The sequence below is a fragment of the Caretta caretta genome, chromosome 13, assembly GCF_965140235.1.
Source record: "Caretta caretta isolate rCarCar2 chromosome 13, rCarCar1.hap1, whole genome shotgun sequence".
In the NCBI taxonomy this organism is placed as follows: Eukaryota; Metazoa; Chordata; order Testudines; family Cheloniidae; genus Caretta; species Caretta caretta.
In genome coordinates, this window is record NC_134218.1 from 6,717,743 (window position 1) to 6,735,178 (window position 17,436).

Here is a 17,436-nt window from a genome sequence, read left to right on the forward strand (position 1 = left end):
GAGAAAAAGGCCCTGAATGCCCATGCTAAAAACAAAGTGTGTTTGTGCTTAACACACTGAAGCAATTGCTTGAGAACAGGGTCACTGGTGTAAAAGAAATCCATATAAAACTGCTAGAGTCAGTGAGACTTAGGGGATTTGCAGAGCAGCAAAGTTAAAGGTACCTGGAGGCAGCTTTAACCTACATACCAGATTTCACTCTCAGAAGAGCTGCAGAGAGTCTTTCTTGTGTGGGGCAGCTCTGCAACTCCAGCACTATTTCAGTCCTGGGCTCTGTCAAAGCAAAAGTCATAGTTAATGTCAAACTGTAGCAGGCATTATTCTCTGCAGGGAGCCATCACCAGTGATTGTCACTTACCTAACCATACACTGGAACAAGTTTACCCAGTTGGGGCAGGGGAAAAAGAGGTGGGTTACCTCATCCAAGACTCAATAGTAGAGCTAGACTTCTGGGGAAGTAGCAGGCAGTTAGTATGCTGGAGTGGTTTTCTTGGGGGAAGGTGGGGTTGAGTTGGTTTTAAACTAGGACGAGTAAGAGATAACATCCAGTTCATGCCTACCTGGTCATAAATCATAGCCACCCACCCCTTCCTCCATCCCTCCCCCAAGGGAGCCCCCATTTTTTTGCCTATGTTGAAATAATGTATTGGTCCTGCCAGGGACCCTTTAGACAGGAGCCTTCATAGCAGCTGAATTCCCCAAGACCAGACTGAGATTGCAAGAAGTCACAGAAGTGAAAACCAATGTTTCCACCACCCCATACACACCTTCCTGGGGCATCAGAAACATAGATTAAGCCCCCTACATCATCTTCCTCAAGTACTTACTCAACACTAGACCATTAAAAGCTAAGGCTAGACACCCATTCATTAGCAGTCCCATTTCAAAGGGGGTGATCTAGCCAGAATCCAAATGCCTCCCTCCAATTCTACTCAGCAGAATATTGACCAAACAAGAGCATAACTGACCAGGCCCTAATCCGCATCCTATGGAGCGCTTCTAACATCCAAGACCCTCCTAGAGAAGCTAGTTTGTCTCCCCAACCCTATTTATAGCTTCCAGGGACCATTGCCTTATGCTGTGACTGAGACAGGTCAGCTCTGTTTCTCTTTTTTCTAGATCATTGCAGCTGCCCATCTGGAGGGTGTGGTACACCTTGCAAGACTTGAGTGATTTCACCTGCTGGGAAAGTGCCTATTGCTGCTTTCCCCTGATTGGCTGGTCTACCTTTCATCTCCCTTCACTTTCCCTGTGAGGTAAAGGGCCCATGTGAACGTTCAGCTATGTTTCCTACTAGTCTTTCAGTAAGTAACTGTTCAGGTAGCCAGAGCAGACCTCATCCCCTGTGTTGCTCTTTGGGAGACTCCCTATTTACATCCACTGGAATAATCCCTCCTTTCTCCCCTCTTCCCCGCCCCTCTCTGAAATCCCCCACTCAAAGTGGTGGCTGAACAGAAGGCTTGGAGTTTCTCTGCAGAGAGGGATGTAGTGAGGGATGCTTAACGTTGTGTGCTGGAGGATTTCTTGGAGATTCACTCTTAGCCCCTGCAGCACCCTGGAGACCAATTAGGAGCTAGCAGACCTGCTGCAGCTCTAGATCCCAGTACCGTATATTTCTGTATAAAAATTCAAAAAGCTATTGAAAAATTTAGAGAAGCACAAATAATTACCCAAATAATGATACAAATTGATTAGCAGCACTGAATATTTATATTGTGGTAGCACCCCAGGGTCCCCATCCTGATTTGGGCCACATTGTGCTGGAAGCTGTACCTACACCTTGATTATGGCCCTGATCCTGCAAACACTAAAGCACCTGCTTCGATGAGACTACTTATGTGTGTAAAGTTAGGTAAGGATTTGCAAGATCCAGGCCATAACCACTCTGTGCCTCCATCTGTAAAATGGGAATAATAACATTTTCCTGCATCATAGGGGGTGTTGTGAGGATAAATTCATTGGGACATAATTATAGTTTACGCTAAGCCCCCTGTGGACTGCTCTGGGGCCCTAAAGTGGATGGAAATTACATTTACATTCATTTTAGGGGCAGTTGACACTGCCAGAGTGGTGCAAAAGGTGTAATGTAACTAAGAGACAGGCCCATTAATATCTGTGAGTGGCTCGCATACTTCAGTGATTGGGGTAGAACTTACATTTCAAAACTGTTTTGTCTGGAGATTCTGGACTGCTACCTACTGGGTCAGCATGAGAGATTTTGGAACGTTAAACCTTGGCGGCCGTGTAATTGTGTAGCTTCATACACAGGCAGTTCACTTTGTAATGCTGCTACTCCTTCTTTGGATTGCCACGATTTTGAAACTAATAGTTTCTCTTTCTTTTAATATCTGTTGGTATCGTCACATATTTTTCACTTTTCTGAAGCATCCTCATCTGTTTTGTGCCGCCTTCTCATTTTCAACAAAATGTATTGGAAAATAAACACATGATGGGAGCCCTAAAGGGAGGAGGACTTGCACAAAGAGGTTTGAATTGTTTACTTCAGCTATGTTGTTGCAGAAGAGAATGATCTTTAGCTTCCACAGCATCCCTGAAGTTTGAACACTTGCTCTATCTTTCTTTGTCCTGTGGTCAGGGAATGATTTTAAGGTGGGTCTTGAACAGCACAGGGGCTTGAAAACTTGTATCTCCCCTGCCACATTTTCCATTTGAGAAAACAGAATGTGCTACCACTCATTTTAAAGAAGAAACCTGTTGGATCATGCACTGCCCCTAATTAACCAAAATCCCCCTCTCCAAACAAGACTATAAAACAATTGTATGTTTTTAAAATTAAAATGTCAGCATAACCATCTGAGGTGGGAACTTTGTCTTCATTTTTTAAAATGTGCTCTAATTAAAATCTTGAAGGTGAAACCTAAGACATGCTACAAACAGTAGAGGGCAGTGCTTATTTACAGTACTGTTCTGAGAATCCTGTTGTGGATGGATGTGGTTGTTTTTTTTAAAATCCTTCCTGACTACACACACAACCCACTAGCTTCTGCTCCTCTGGTCCAATCCCTTACAAGTATATATGGATTTTGCAGAACATACATTAAAAACCTAAGACACCTGAAAAAGCCACTCGCACAAATTCCCAGTTACAAGAGATATTTTGGGGAGCTGTTGGTGAGTTATAGCAAGCTGCCTGTTAATAAATAATAATAATGATTAATAATGGTTTGCTTTTATGAAGCATCTTTCAGTCAAGGATCTTAAAGTGCCGGGGGAGAGTTGGTAAGTATTATTATCTCTGTTTTGCAGATGCGGAAGTGGCACCATAGTAAAGTTAAGTAACTTAACCCAAACTCATGCCGCAGTTTGGATGGAGTCAAGCATAGGCCCAGGTCTCCTGATTTTTAGGCCTCTGCTTTAATGATCAGGCCTGTTAAAAAGGAGGAAGCTGTAGAAGGCTTCAAAGGAACAGAGAGTGGGAATGTAAGGGCCATAAGATGAGGCAGCTTTTAATGCAAATGCTTGCTATAATAGAACCTCCTTAATTTTGTCTTAGTAATGTAAACACCCAATGATTTCCTTATCCCAAACATGACAGTCGCATCCCACATTTCAATCAAGATTTAGTCGCTACTTTTACAAAGTAAGTTGCAGTGCATTTATCAGTAGTCTAAAAAGTATTAATAGTAATAATTAAAACTAAACCACAATTGCCCTAATATGGAGGAAAAGGCATACAATTTCCTCCTTTTTTTTTTTTTAAACTTTTGTGCATGTTCACTTGATGATTCAGTCATGATTCGGGAAGGCTCTCTCTCATCAGGCCATAGAGTCAACCTCTCCTGTTGGCGCTGTTCCATGTTGTGAAAATAATTAAATAATCACTGTGCCAGGGAGAGAGAGACTGTGGGTATGTCTACACTGCAATAAAACACCTGGGACTGATCTGGGTCAACTGATTTGGGCTCACGGAGCTATACAATTGCTCCGGGATCCTCCCTCTTTGTGGGGTCTCAAAGCCTGGGCCCAAATGTCTGCACTGTAATTTGATTGCTCCACAGCCCCCGCCTGAGTCAGCTTAGCCGGGCCAGCTGCAGGTGTTTTATTGTAGTGTAGACATACCCTGATGCTGTAGCTGAATAAGTAGGGCACCTAAGAGATACAGCTTTGAGTCCCTACTTTGAATCAGGCAGAGCAGGGGCTTGAAGGTGGGTCTCTCACATGCCAGATGAATGCCCCAACTACTGGGATATTCTGGGGTCTCTCACTCACCCCTTCCTCTCCCCCACCCAAAAGAATCAAAAGGTTTCATTTTTGTTCCTATGTGGAATGAAAACTGATGCTGAAACCTCAAACGAACACTCTAATCACTGGGCTAGTGGCAATTCTGTCTCTGTCTCATTTTGACCAGAAAATTCTGTCCTGCTCCTGAGAAACCATCCTGATGAGATTTTTGTTGAAACTGAGACATTTTTGCAAAACAAAGTTTTGATTTTGACAAATAGAATTTTCCAGTGGACAAGCATCTCACTGAAAAAGGCCTGACCAGCCCTACTCATAAGGGTAAGGATCTGTGGCTGGGGATGGGACATGATGGAAGGAGATATGGGGAGACCCTGTAGTACAACTCCCAAGTAGGCTGGGACAATGTGTTAGGGTCATGAAATCTGGGGTCTTAGAAGCAGGAGCGCTAGTTATATCTGCTTTATGAAGGCTTTTTCTTCACTCCCCACCCCCCCACCGACCATTTATGACTGTCACTTTCCTGCCCATTGGCCTCATCCACATTAATGTCCTTGAGCTCCCTTCAGTTCTGAATGACCAGCTGGTTGTCATCCTGGAGCAGAACAACACCCAGGCTCCTTGTGCACTTGGGAGCTGATGACACCAGCTCTCCCTCATCAGTAAAATCTTTGATGGTGCCTGTCTGTTGCAGCTCCCATCGGAGCCTGCCAGCCAGCGCTGATGGACCAAAGAGCATAGCTGTCTGATAGGAAATTCCAAGGCATTCATGCAAGAGTCCACTGTGAAAAGACAGTGCCTTCCAACCCAGTGAATAGTAACAAGGTGTGTTGAGAAGTGACTGTATGTACAGACAGTGGCCACAGAATCACTTCTTCAGGCTGGGGGCAAAAAATGCCTAGCTTTGATTTCTATTCACCCTGCCCAAGAATCTTTTTTTTTCCCCGTCCCATCACAATGCATGTTAATACATGTGCAGAGCACTTCTCTTTCCCCATCAGTGCTTACCAGTCAGGGCTTTCCACCTGCTTAAGGTCTTCCCACAGTCTGATCATTAATCATTATTTTTAATTCATCACTGGATTTTTCAATAATAAAAAATAAGCAAAGCCAACACATACACAACAATTAATAATAAATCACTGCCCATCCAAAGAGCTCAAAGAACTTTACAAACATTAATTAAGCCTGCCAAACACCACTGTGAGGTGGGTATATATTATTATAACCATTGTATAGATGGGTAAGCTAAAGTACAGAGAGGTGGTTATGTGATTTACCTAAGAGTCCTGACCATAAGACTGCCTCCTGAATATTCTATCAAACTTAGGTAGTTCTATAACCTAATCATTATAGTACTAACTGAACACCTCACAATCTTTAAAGTATTTTATCTATTGTAATATTTACAATAGCATTGATGCAGCAAGCAGTGTTAGCAAAGGGAGTTACTCAGACTCCAATATGATTAGCTGTAGGCCACACCTGGGGAACAGAGTCTCTATTAAAGGAGAAGTTTGAAAAGCACAGTAGATACCCGAAATCCTGATACAGGAAATGCCTTCAGAATCCTATTGTGATTTTGAAGAACAGGAAACTAACATGCTTAGTCCCGATGAATAGTGTAGACCCAATAATAATAATATTCAAAAACTTGCAATCACCAAACATGCTTAGAATTCAAATAGAAGAGGAAGTGTGACCGGATGCCTATCAGATTGCAATTGCAGACAGCATCTTGTTGAACTGTAAAGAATTATAGTATGAGTCCTGGCCTTCTATTTCTTTTTATGGGAAGAAAGCTGGTCAAATCCCTCACAAGGAGAGGAGAGAAATTTGGGGCATGAAGGAACTCTGGAAATTTCTATACTTGCTTAATTTTTCTACTGTGAGAAAACTACTCATGATAGTAAAGTTAATTACGTACGTAAGTGTTTGCAGGTCAGGTCCTAATTTGTTAAAAAAACCTTTTCATAAGAACATAAAAACATCCATACTGGGTCAGACCAAAAGTCCATCTAGCCCAGTATTCTGTCTTCCTACAGTGGCCGATGCCAGGTGCCCCAGAGGGAACGAACGGAACAGGTAATCATCAAGTGATCCACCCCCTGTTGCCCATTCCCAGCTTCTGGCAAACAGAGGCTAGGGACCCCATCCCTGACCATCCTGGCTAATAGCCATTGATGGACCTATCCTCCATGAACTTATCTAGTTCTTTTTTGAACCCTGTGATAATCTTGGCCTTCACAACATCCTCTGGCAAGGAGTTCCATAGGTTGACTGTGCGTTGTGTGAAAAAATACTTCCTTTTGTTTGTTTTATACCTGCTGCCTATTAATTTCATTTGGTGACCTCTAGTTCTTGTGTTATGAGAAGGAATAAATAGCACTTCCTTATTTACTTTCTCCACATCAGTCATGATTTTACAGACCTCTATCATATCTCCCCCTTAGTCGTATCTTTTCCAAGCTGAAAAGTCACAGTCTTATTAATGTCTCCTCATATGGAAGCTGTTCCGTTCCCCTAATAATTTTTGTTGCCCTTTTCTGAACCTTTTCCAATTCCAATATATCTTTTTTGAGATGGGGCGACCACATCTGCATGCAGTATTCAAGACGTGGGTGTACCATGGATTTATATAGAGGCAATATGATATTTTCTTTCCCTTTCTTAATGATTCCCAACATTCTGTTCGCTTTTTTGACTGCCGCTGCACATTGAGTGGATATTTTCAGAAAACTATCCACAATGACTCCAAGATCTCTTTCTGGAGTGGTAGTTCCTCGTGTCCCTGTAGTATATTCCCCACTTGAGTTTATTAAGGTCAATTTGTGACATCCTAAATGTTACACTGCACCCAAATGTGAGGTTTCATCCTAAGGTTCAGAACTTCATAAGCAGCAATGACTACAGGAACCAGTGAGCTGTAAAGAATAGCTTTTCAATATGTAGCAGAGAAGCTCAATTATTTTCGTATGAAATTGTAATGAATGGTCCTTTTATAAAAAATGAAAAATTTTATTGAAAAAATTGGTTTTATTTTCTGATTTTTTTTCCACGAAAAGCAAAAATTATTTGGTTTTCAAAACGGAAAAAGTGGTTGTTTTTCTTTCTTGCCCTTCCTCCCTTTTTTCTTCCCTCCCCCCCCCCCCCCCGCCTCCATTTTGTCGCTGAAAATGGGGAGAAGGAAAAGCGGGAAAAAGTCAAACATTGACCATTATTTGGGAGTTTCGCCACCAAAATCTGAACATTTCGAAATTTTTCATGAAAAATTTCAACCCTCTCTCCCCCCAACATTCAGGATTTTTTTCCATAAAACATACTTACCACTTTACAACCAGCTCTAAAATAATGAGAGAAACAACACACTGAAAAGATGTGTTATAGAAGAAATACTGAAAGTTATCAAAAAAATTCCACTAGGTGACAGGTACTATTCAAACACCAAAAAGCCTTTAGGGGATAAGCAGTAATAGAACATTGGACTCATTTAGTTCCAGAAGGTTTCATGGCAGTTGAGACTTGGGCAACTGGAAATGGTAGCTAGGAATAGCAATTGGGATTGGCATTTAGGAAGGACAGTTGGACAGGGAAGTTGGGAATTGGGCAGCTGGGAATGACCCTCTCCCTCACTGCCCCCTTTGACCTGGATCATGCTGACTTCTGCAAGGAGAAAATTAACAAGACCCCTTGTGATCTCCCTCCTTCCCCCTTATTTCCTCCTCGTTGTCTTTCCCCCTCCTAACAATTGCTTACTTCTCTCTGCCTTTGACATTGGGGTTTCTCACCTGCTGTGTTTCTCCCCCATCAGTCCCTTGGGCTGGTAGAGGGATTGGAGGAATAGGAGTGGAACTTGTGCCTTTAAAAATAATTTAATCTAATACGGATCCACAAATATTAGTGTCTTAATCATAAATGTATAGTTATCATATGGTATCACCACTTTTGAATAATTACAACATCCCTGAAATATTTCGCATCCTGAAGCAGCTGGCAGTCCTCACAACCTTCACTCCATCTTGATGCACTTTTTGTCTGGGACTATTTAATCATAGTTGTAGAATTGGGCATTTTTGAAAAGGAGAACTCTGGAACTGGGGTGTCAGTTAAAACTGTTTCATATTCTCTGTGTGTATATAAAGTCTGCTGCAGTTTCCACGGTATGCATCCGATGAAGTGAGCTGTAGCTCACGAAAGCTCATGCTCAAATAAATTGGTTAGTCTCTAAGGTGCCACAAGTATTCCTTTTCTTTTTGCGAATACAGACTAACACGGCTGTTACTCTGAAACCAGTTAAAACTGGGCAGTTGGTGAGGAAAAGAAGAAAATTGCAGAGAGTGTAGTGAAAGCAGCAGAACTCCCTAGGGAGCTGGAGACAGGGAAGAGTCAGGGCTGAGAAGTTAACAGAGACAGCATGTAGACTGACCCATGGAAAAGAAGCCCTTGAGGAATTCCACCATGATTTCAACAATTTCCATCCCACCATCAACCTCAGCCTGGTCCAGTCCACACAAGAGATCCACTTCCTGGACACTACAGTGCTAATAAACGATGGTCACATAAACACCACCCTATACCGGAAACCTACTGACCGCTATTCCTACCTACATGCCTCCAGCTTTCACCTTGACCACACCACACAATCCATCGTCTACAGCCAAGCTCTGCGATACAACCGCATTTGCTCCAACCCCTCAAACAGAGACAAACACCTACAAGATCTCTATCAAGCATTCTTACAACTACAATACCCACCTGTGGAAGTGAAGAAACAGATTGATAGAGCCAGAAGAGTTCCCAGAAGTCACCTACTACAGGACAGGCCTAACAAAGAAAATAACAGAACGCCACTAGCCGTCACTTTCAGCCCCCAACTAAAACCCCTCCAACGCATTATTAAGGATCTACAACCTATCCTGAAGGATGACCCAACACTCTCACAAATCTTGGGAGACAGGCCAGTCCTTGCCTACAGACAGCCCCCCAACCTGAAGCGAATACTCACCAGCAACCACATACCACACAACAGAACCACTAACCCAGGAACCTATCCTTGCAACAAAGCCCGTTGCCAACTGTGCCCACATATCTATTCAGGGGACACCATCACAGGGCCTAATAACATCAGCCACACTATCAGAGGCTCGTTCACCTGCACATCCACCAATGTGATATATGCCAGCATGTGCCAGCAATGCCCCTCTGCCATGTACATTGGTCAAACTGGACAGTCTCTACATAAAAGAATAAATGGACACAAATCAGATGTCAAGAATTATAACATTCATAAACCAGTCGGAGAACACTTCAATCTCTCTGGTCACGCGATTACAGACATGAAAGTTGTGATATTACAACAAAAAAACTTCAAAACCAGACTCCAGCGAGAGACTGTTGAATTGGAATTCATTTGCAAATTGGATACAATTAACTTAGGCTTGAATAGAGACTGGGAGTGGCTAAGTCATTATGCAAGGTAACCTATTTCCCCTTGTTTTTTCCTATCTCCCCCCCCCCCCCCCCCCCCCGACATTCTTGTTAAACCCTGGATTTGTGCTGGAAATGGCCCACCTTGATTATCATACACATTGTAAGGAGAGTGATCACTTTAGATAAGCTATTACCAACAGAAGAGTGGGTGGGCGGGGGGGAAGAAAACCTTGATTTGTGCTGGAAATGGCCCAACTTGATTATCATACACATTGTAAGGAGAGTGATCACTTTAGATAAGCTATTACCAGCAGGAGAGTGGGGTGGGGGGAGAGAAAACCTTTTGTAGTGGTAAACACCCACTTTTTCATGCTTTGTGTGTATAAAAAGATCTTCTATACTTTCCACAGTATGCATCCGATGAAGTGAGCTGTAGCTCACGAAAGCTCATGCTCAAATAAATTGGTTAGTCTCTAAGGTGCCACAAGTACTCCTTTTCTTTTTGCGAATACAGACAAACACGGCTGTTACTCTGAAACCTGTCAGCATGTAGACTGTGGGAGAAAAATGTTTTGTGTGTGAGAAAAAACTATCTTGGGGAAGCAAATGAGAGAGGAAGTGCAGGGTCGGTGGGGGGAACCTGAACAAAAAACTAAAGCCAAAGGAGAAACCAACTGCAGCAGGGAGCAAGTGAGCGCACAGAAAGAAAATTACAGAATAAGAAATCTACCAAAATGGATGAAAGAGTTCCTGGCTATCTCTCATCACTTAAAGTGGAGGGAACATGAGGACATGTCTTTTCTTTCAATATAAGGATAAAGGGCTGGATTGCATCTGCACAGGGCTGGCTGAACAAAGAAGAAGACACCAAGGATGAAATCCTGGCCAAATTGATGTTAGAAATTGACGCCAACAGGGCCAGGAGTTCACCCACCGAATCTTCCCCACTCCCATGCTGAGGGGCTGATCACAATCACAGTCTTTGTGTTCCCTGAGCACAGGAACTGCTCTAGGCTATTGCTAACTGCAGCTCGGGCCTCCCCAAAGAGAGTGAGAAGAGTGAGGTTGGGATACACTGGCTTGATGCCACAGACTGTAAAACTATGGGCTCCATTCTTCCCTACCCAGAAACAATCCTTCCAGAAGTAAAGTGCACCTGGCTCAATCGCTCCCTTTGGCCCCTGGACAGCATAGCTTCTTCAAGAACTGTGCCATCAGTAATCCCTTACATGGATCCTCCCTCAAGAGGATGGAGGTTCCAAACTGCAGAAGGGGATGAGGTAACTTACTATGTATTAGCCTGTAGATTCAGGGCAGTGGAAGAATCTGAGGTTGCTTGGCTGGCTCCCTTTCCCTGTCCCTTACAATCCATGGAGCTGCGCTGCTTTTGGGTCCTATGGTACAGTTTAAATGGATCTAGAGTTGGGACAATTGTGCCACAATGAAGCAATTCTGTACTGCGATGTGCAGATTTTGAGTGGCAGCTGTGACTTGTTAGTAGACGAGGGCACTCTATGCCATCCATCCATAGTTAAATCAGTGGCTCTTTAAAGCGATTGTTGTAAAAGATAGCCAGCCAAGTTTTCTAAAATCAGGTTTGTTTTTGTTAAAATTGTTTAACTAAAATAGTTAAATGAAATCCATTCTTGTTTTCTATTTTGCTCTCTTCTGTTTTCACCTAAAACAGGGCACAGCTACTCCAAACAACATTTGTTTAAACAAAAGTTTCTGATAACTCCTTAAAAAAAAGCTGCTGTCATTAACATACAGCGAAGGGCAGCATAAAATCCCTCCTTTACCTGTAAGGGGTTAAGAAGCTCAAATAACCTGGTTGGCACCTGACCAAAAGGACCAATAAGGGAAGAAGATCCTTTCAAATCTGTGGGGGGAGGTTTTGTCAGTGGGGTCTTTTGTTGTTCTCTCTGGGACAGAGAGAGACCGGGACAGAAAAAAAAAAATCCTCTCCTAAAACCCTACCTCAAATAAGCATCTAGATTACAAACATTGTAAGTAAAGCAAGGAAATGTGAAATATTATCTTTTGTTTTAGCTTGTGAATTTTCCCTATGCTTAGAGGGAGGTTTATTGCTGTTTTTTGTAACTTTAAAGTTTTGCCTAGAGGGGAATCCTCTGTGTTTTAAATCTTATTACCCTGTAAAATTATCTTCCATCCTGATTTTACAGAGGTGCTTCTTTTACTTTTTCTTTATAATAAAGTTCTGTTTTTAAAAACCTGATTGGTTTTTAGTGACCTAAAAACCCAAGGGTCTGGTCTGTGCTCACCTTGTTTACCTATTTGGTTGGTATATTATTCTCAAGCCTCCCCAGGAAAGGGGTGAAGGGGTTTTGGGGGATATTTTGGGGAAACACGAACTCCAAGTGGTCCTTTTCCTGAATCTTTGTCTAACTCACTTGATGGCAGCAATCCCGTCCAAGGACAAGGAAGAATTTGTGCCTTGGGAAAGTTTTTAACCTAAGCTGATAGAAATAAGCTTAGGGGGTCTTTCCTGTGGGTCCCCACATCTGTACCCTAGCGTTCAGAATGGGGAAGGAACCCTGACAGCTGCCATCAGCTGGTGACTAATGTGAGTGCTACCATTCAGCCATTAATTTCTGTTAAAGAAGGATTTGTCAGGCATTATTATCAATCTAATGGAGCACATCCTGCTTTCTAATTGGTAGAGTATCAGCCAGCGAGGAACACAGAACTGCCAGTTTTCCAATTAAACCATGATATAGCCTGGAACTTGTTTATTTTTTATGGAGACATGCCCAGTTGCCTGAATGGCATTTGGGTGACTGGCAATGAGGGGCATTCTTGTGTTACTTAGGTTAGCAACTAATTTCTCCCCATGCAAATAAATTGAGAATAAGACCCCTCTGACTCAAGAGATATCTGACAGTGGGCATGATAGAGAAGGTAAGACAGAAGACCAATGTGAAAGCCATCCGGCAGAATGTGAAGAAGCTGAACTGGAATATGGGTGATACTGTCCTAAAAAGCATGACAAAGATGGACTATCCTTATAATGTAATGGAAACTAGCAGATGATAAGAACAATTGAGTTATCAGTGATAAAGCTGGAGAGATGGAGTGGGTATCTTTGGAAAACGATAGTGGTCATACACTATCCAGCTACGCATCTTTTGCTGCAGCACCATGATGAGGGTCTCGCTGCCTTGCAATGAACAGCAAGTAGGCTTGATAATGATTACATGATAATGTCAACAGGCCATGCTCTTTGTATGAGACTGAGTCCCTCCCCTGCATTCACAGAACAGCATGGCAATGACACGAAAACAGGAGGAAAAAAGGAAAAACGACATCTAGCATTTGTTGGTGTCTGCCTTTATTTCTGGCATCAAATTATGAAAATCCTCGTTTGGCCCATTTCTTTGTCATATCCCATCAAAAATTTTAGAATATGGCTTTCTATGCAGTATTGTTTGATATCACCCTCCTGATTTCAATGCAGAATAATCTGCAGAAAATCCCTGTAACGTCTAAGGAAAAAAACCTGTCCTGTTTTTGGCAATTTTCACACAAAACTCTTGTGAGATTTGAGACGATTTTAATGGAAGAGAGGGAAGTCCTTTGTTTCTCTGTTTTCTCAAAGAAATTGTGTTACTTCCCATTGTGTGGGGCAGCCTATGTGAAGACATTATGCAACTCTCTTTCAAATCAGTTTCATTCTGAATCTTGTTGGCGCTTACCTTAGCGGTGGGTGGTTTTTCTTGGCTGTGGGTTTGAAGCTGATTTTTGTAAATGGTTTTATTTCCAGATTACATTAAACTTCTGTCCTAAAGACAGTGCAAAACTGTTTTTGAAAGTTGTGTGGAAGAAGTATAGCTCATGAAGCAATATCCTCACAAAACTAGAACTAGACATATACTGTATCTTGTAGATGCTCCATCTTTGAGTCTGAAATAGTAGGGCACAATCCTCTGCACCAACCTCATGACTCCAAGCCACCTTTACACCTCCTCTAAACTTGCAGCAGCTGGGGGTCAAAACCAGCCCACAGGGCCAGCTGGAGTAGCAACAGGACTTCTATAACTTCTGCTGGCTAGAACAGTCCTCTGGGCTTTATACCCCTGGGAATCCATGAGAACTCTTTTAAGGTCCTTTGCACTTTGTGCCACAGACTTCCTCTGTGAACTTGGATAAGTCACTTCACATCTCTGAGTCTCAATTTTCCCTACTATACATTGGATATAATAATCCACTACCTCACATAGATGCTATGAGGCTGAATTAATTAATGATTATACAATGCTTTGACATCCTTTGATGGAAGGTGCTACATTATTGTAAAATATTAAAGGCCAGAGTCTCAGCTGTGTTTAAGTTCTGCTTGCAGGCAGCGAGATAGAGGGCCAGCTGGGGGCTGGTGGCGACTCCCTAACTCTGAGCTGTATTCCCTGGTGCAAGTGTGTCGTGGAATCTTCCTTGGCCATACATCCTCCTTGCCCTGCCCCAGAATGCCCCCTTCTCACTCTACACTAGGTCCAGATGCTGCATGTGTATGTTGGGGAATCTACCAAAAGAAGGTATCTTCACGCTGAAAAGAGGCTATGATTAAAGCAAATCCCTGCATGTTGTATGATACCTTAATGAGAAGCCAGATTTCTGGGCATAAACAGCAGTGCATCTTAAAGCTTGTCCTGTCAACCTCATCTATTCCCATTCTCCAGCCAGATGACAAGTACATGTGTAAAATATTAGGTGATACGCTACATGGCACGATGTTAGCTACTGGGTCATTCATGCTGCCTATCCTGCAGCTACATGTGCCTCATACAAGGTGAGAATGGTGAACTAATAATTTGCAAGCCCTTTGTGGTTATCTCTCAACATCACTGTTAGTTGGGTGCATGGAGGATGCCAGTTTTTGATACAGTTTTACAAGATTCTCCACCAATTAGAGAAGGAATCCTATATTTGGGCATTAGGTGGATTGTGTGACCTATAGGTATAATGCCTCTGTTTGAAGCTCCACATGATTTTAGATCATAACTCTTCAGGGGAAGGACCGTCATTGTTCAGTGGTTAGCACAAGGGGGCCCCAACTCAGCTGAGTCCTCTGAGCACTACTGCAATACAAATAACACCATAATGATGATACATGCAGATTTTTCAGTGTCCTTTTCCCCATCACACTTGTGTTGCCAGCAAAGAGCATGATTTGGCCCTCAGGATTAAGATAAAAGCAAATATAAATCCTTGCTATTATGGTATCAAATACATTACCTTAGATCTTTCACATTATAGAAACACAGCCGTTTAAAAGATTGTAAGCCCTCTGAGGCAGGGATTATTTTTCTGTTCTAGCACAATGGGTTTGTGGTCCATGACTAGCATTCCTAAGCACTATCACAATTCAAAGAAGAAATAATAATAATAAATAGCAATTCTAGCTATTAAACGTCCCGCCCATCTCTGAAATACTATATCATTATCTATGAAGAGAAGCAGACAGATACAACTGCTAATGAATTCAGATGCCAGAATTCAGATGAATTCTGGAATTCAGCTGCCAGAACTAAACAGGCAACTGTTTTCATTAATTTGGACCTCTCATTAAAGAAATGCCAGGCCTCTCTCTAGAACTGCAGGGATTCAACTCTGACATCATTCCAACTTTGCACATAAATCCTAGCACATGCTTCTACTATATTAGTTCATTTCCTTACCTTTAATCAGCACAAAGATAAATTATTAGATAAGAATCCCTGAGAAGCTATAGGGTGAAATACTGGCCCCACGGAAACCAAAAGGAGTTTTCCTATTGATTTCAATGTGGTTAGGATGTCACCCATAGTTTTTTCCAAACTAGCAACTTAAATATTATTGTACAGGAAAATAAAATTAATTAATCAGATCTAAAAACAGGATCACAGTGCTGATGATTGCTAATACAAACATTTCTGTAAAGCAGTGGTAAGGACAGGATCTTTTAGCCCAGAGGTTCTCAACCGTTTTCTTTCTGAGGCCTCTCTCAACATGATATACAAACTCCACGGCCCACCTGTGCCACAACTGTGTTTCCGCATATAAAAGCCAGGGCCTGCACTGGGGGTAGCAAAGAGGCTACACCAAAGAGCCCAGGGCTCCACACCACAAGGGGCATCATGAAGCTAAGTTCCTCAGGCTTCAGCATCAGCCCCACCGAAATGGTGGGTCTCAGGGCCCCGGGATACAGTCCCACATGGCAGACCTTCGGCTTTCTGCTCTGGGCCCTACCAAGTCTAATGACAGCCATGCTTGGCAGCCCCCCTGAAACCTCCTCGTGGCCTCCCAGGGGTCCCCAGACTCCTGGTTGAGAACCACTGTTCTAGCCCACGATCTCTCTTGATAACCATATTCCATAGGAACTACGAAAATGTTAAACTCATACAAGTGGGGACAGAGCTCTCTCAGCTGTTTGCTAGGACTACAGAACAGCTTTTTGGCAGAGGATGGAGGCAAGACTGACACAGACCTCATGTCCTTCAGAGAAAATTGTAAACTTCACTGTTAATAAAGCCTTCCCAAAGCAACAATAACCTCAAAAGAAAACACAAGAAAAAAAGACAAAAGGGGGACAGAGAAAAGAAGAGAAAGGAAGCTGCTGCTTATGGATTAAAAGGTCCCAATTTGAGGCTTGGCTGTGGTAGGTAAAATGTATGACAAAAAAAACGTAAGAGAGACAAGGTAGGTGAGATTATATGTTGGACCAATTTCTGCTGGTGAAAGGTAAAAGCTTTTGAGCTTTGTAACTTCCACCAATAGAAGTTGGTCCAATAAAGGATATTATCTCACCTGTGTTGTCTCTCACCTCCTGCAAGCAAAAAGGCTACACCACTGCAAGAAACAGACACGAACACAGCAAAAGCCAGCTGATCTGATCCCAAGCTCAGAGCCAGAGGTACAGACTGTGCTGGCTGCATTTGACTCCAAGCATGGGTGCTGCAGAGTAGAATCCCATGGACTGCAGAGGTGTGTGTGGGTGTGAGTGTGTGTGTGGGGGAAACAGTTTAAAACTGCCCATTTGCCCCCAAGCAGAACACTGCGGGTTGTACCTTGGGTTGCCAGTTTTGGTTGGACTTATTCCTGGAGTTTCATCACATGACATAATCTTTAATTAAAGATTAATCTTTAATTCCTGGAGAGGTTGGCAATCCTAAATTGTACCCCACGTGACAGCCATGGCACAGTACCATGCAGGCTGCATTTGAACCCAGACCCTAGGTCCGCCGCGTAGAACGATGCAGGCTGCCTTTAAGCCTCAGCACAGGGACTGCGAGGGAGGACAAGCTGGGCTAGACGCGTCCCCAGGCGCACAGGCTGCACCCGACAGCCACCCAGGCTTCGAGTGGCCAGACAGCAAGTGTGAAAAATCGGGATGGGGTGGGGGGGGTGGGGAGTCATAGGTGCCTGTATGAGAAAAAGTCCCCCAAATCAGGACTGCCCCTATAAAATCAAGACATCTGGTCCCCCTACCTAGGCTCCACTGAAGGGCATGTCCCGAGGCGCCCCGGGTAGGCCCCTGCGAGCTGCACCGAAAGGCCACGGCCCAGAACGTGGGCTTCAGCTGATCTCCCGCGTGGGGGCCCCAGCCCAGGGTCTGGGGGCACTGTCTGACCAGCCCTGCTCTCTGGCCATGCCCTGGGGTGGGGAGAGCGCCTGTAAAGCTCCCGCAAAGCCGGGGCGGGGGGGGGGGGGGGGACAGGCCCTGCTGCTCCCCACTCAGAGCAGCCCAAGCCGGGGGGGGGGAGGGGGCGCGCGGCGCGAGGCGGCCCGGCAGCAGAGCCGCACCGCGCATGC

At 43.5% G+C, this 17,436-nt stretch overlaps 1 protein-coding gene across 6 annotated transcripts in view; it reads right to left on the reverse strand.

The window, feature by feature from the left end:
• Positions 1-17,322, reverse strand: part of BIRC7 (baculoviral IAP repeat containing 7) — a 28,795-nt gene extending 11,473 nt beyond the window's left edge. For 4 of the 6 annotated variants that reach the window (XM_048819891.2, XM_048819890.2, XM_048819889.2 and 1 more), the window contains exons 1-2: positions 17,113-17,322; positions 190-273 (exon numbers count right to left, since the gene is read on the reverse strand). The gene's annotated coding sequence lies outside the window, so the exon portion shown is untranslated. Of the gene's footprint in view, positions 1-189; positions 274-358; positions 521-17,112 lie in introns of those variants that run through there. The other 2 variants (XM_075118697.1, XM_048819888.2) reach the window with 2 other exon arrangements.
• Positions 17,323-17,436: the final 114 nt, after the last annotated feature.